At 45.4% G+C, this 2,500-nt stretch overlaps 1 non-coding gene across 1 annotated transcript in view; it reads left to right on the top strand.

The window, feature by feature from the left end:
• Nucleotides 1-2,128: 2,128 nt before the first annotated feature.
• LOC143432354 (small subunit ribosomal RNA) overlaps nt 2,129-2,500 on the top strand; it is a 1,925-nt gene continuing 1,553 nt past the window's right edge. Inside the window, exon 1 of the ribosomal RNA XR_013102984.1 lies at nt 2,129-2,500. This exon is cut by the window's right edge and continues 1,553 nt beyond it. This is a non-coding gene — a ribosomal RNA (small subunit ribosomal RNA).

Genomic DNA, 2,500 nt, shown 5'->3' with positions numbered 1-2,500 from the left:
CGCTATTTTCTCGTTAATTAAACCGTTGACCTGTAAATTTTTTTTGAAAAACCTTAATAAAACCTATTGATTGTACTTACCGTAGCATTGTTTGATCGAATTAATTATTTTTAACCATTTGGAAACGACGCTTCCGGAGGTTTTTTGCGATTTGTCGATAATTTTTATTTATAAACAAATGATTTTTTTTTAATAATATCGCTTAATTTAATAGTAGTAATCGATCGTACGTGTTAAATTTTCGATATTTCTTTTCTTTCGTTTTTTCGAATTTTGCAACTGCTTTTTTTCTATGTTCCGATCGATTAAATTTTGTTATATCTCGAAAATATGTTTATTCGTCATTGTTTAATAGGTCTACACAATTTCCGTGCATAAAAGTTCAACGTTAATAGGACTTTATACGTGTGTTCGCCGCGCGACTAAGTTACAACGGTCTCTCCGGACGGTCCGTTGCCGCGCGAGTTTACCACCGTAAGCGCCCGTGCGTCGGACCGCGCGGCGCCGGCCTACCGGCCGGCCGTTTCGTATCTGTAAGGAGACTCGCTGGCTCGAGCCGGCCGGCCGGAGTAGCGCTCGGGCGCGTGGCTATTCTATGACCTCGGTTGAGAAGCAGTCCACCGCTCCTCGAGAATACGTTCTCGACTGCTCTGTGCCGTGTCGGTGATCGAATTTTTCTCCACACTGCATGGCCACGGGTCGGAGTCTTTGACCGAATGTCCCAATTGTGGCAAGCGTCCTAAGGCGGCGTTGGTGACCTTTTATGCGAGTTTTTCAAACTCGGGTATAAATTGTACCACCCTTGCATCAATTCTGGAACTTTGGAATCCGAGTTCTCGGACCGACAAAGTTTAAAATTAACGAAATAAAAAAATGGACGTGACAACGTGTACGAAATGTCCAGTACGCTAAGAGAGCGTGGATTTATATATACCTATCCAGTCTCCAAAAAGCTATAATGCTAAAGTGCTAAAATACAGGAAAAGCCCGAATAATAATATACGTTGACCATAACACTCGAACTATATAAGTTGACCTAACACTCGAACATATATAAAACGAAACCGCAAACAAACAAATCCATAAAAATGAAACCGCCCGAAAGAGAAAATTTCCTGAGCACGAGCCCGTTAAGGGGACGGATGGTATATGGCATTTACGACACAAATATGTTGTTGCAGCCAGAGCAGGCTCGATACGAACTTCCAAAAGGTGTCCCGTGTCGATTGCCCAGCGCGCACTTTATACGCGCCAGCTCGCCCGCTATGGGCGAGATACAAAATATACTTCAGCGTGACACAATTGTACGCGCTTGCCCATCGTCGATGCCCAGCATGTTCTCGCAAGAGATGTTCGTGCTATAGACGATGGTAAAGGTCCAAGAGAGATATTTTTCAGCGTGACGCGACTGTCCGCGCTTCCTCGCCTGGATGACCAGCATGTTCTCTGTACGCGCTATTTTAATGCCCAGCGTGAAAGAGATGTCCGTGCTTTCGGCGATCATTAACTGCCCAGCGTGAAAGTTGCATACGCGCTTGCATCGTCGATGCCCAGCATGTTCTCGCAAGAGATGTCCGTGCTATAGACGATTAAAGGTATATATCTCTCGAAAAATCAGCGTGAAAATTGTATACGCGCTTCCTCGTCGATGCGCGTCGACGGTCTCGCGAGAGATCTCCGCGCGGTAGACGATGTATATTTCAGCGCGAAGTGTATACGCGCTTCCTCGACCGGTTCAGTTGGAAGGCATATAAGATCTTTTACATTGAAAACCACAACAAATGGGAACTGTACGATTCGAATGGGGAGGGTGCAATACCTCGGCGAAATTTGTTGGTTGGAAGTTATGTGTTTTCGACGTAGCGTATTGTCACCGAAATAAATAATGTGCTCGAGCGAGTTCCGAAAGAGGTTCCGCTAGCCGCATCCACTGCACTGACACAACTAAACGGTATCGCCGTTCACGGACGAGCGATACCGATATATGCCACTACATATGATGTGATACGATTCGTATCGTCGATCGGTGTCTCGGGGAGAACCGACGACGTTTGTGGAGGAACTACTATGTGACGATGGTGAGAGAAAGTAAAGAGGAGAGAGAGAGAGGAGTAACGAATAGTACGGTTCCCTGGTTGATCCTGCCAGTAGTCATATGCTTGTCTCAAAGATTAAGCCATGCATGTCTCAGTACATACCGAAATAAGGTGAAACCGCGAATGGCTCATTAAATCAGTTATGGTTTCTTAGATTGTACACGAAATTACTTGGATAACTGTGGTAATTCTAGAGCTAATACATGCAAATCAGAATTCCGACCAGAGATGGGAGGAATGCTTTTATTAGATCAAAACCAATCGGTGGCGTGCGGTTCGCCCGTGCGTCCATCGTTTGCTTTGGTGACTCTGAATAACCCACAGCTGATCGCACGGTCATTTAGCACCGGCGACGAATCTTTCAAATGTCTGCCTTATCAACTGTCGATGGTAGGTTCCGCGCC

The sequence above is a fragment of the Xylocopa sonorina genome, unplaced genomic scaffold, assembly GCF_050948175.1.
Source record: "Xylocopa sonorina isolate GNS202 unplaced genomic scaffold, iyXylSono1_principal scaffold0079, whole genome shotgun sequence".
In the NCBI taxonomy this organism is placed as follows: domain Eukaryota; kingdom Metazoa; phylum Arthropoda; class Insecta; order Hymenoptera; family Apidae; genus Xylocopa; species Xylocopa sonorina.
This window is presented reverse-complemented; position numbering and strand designations above follow the sequence as displayed.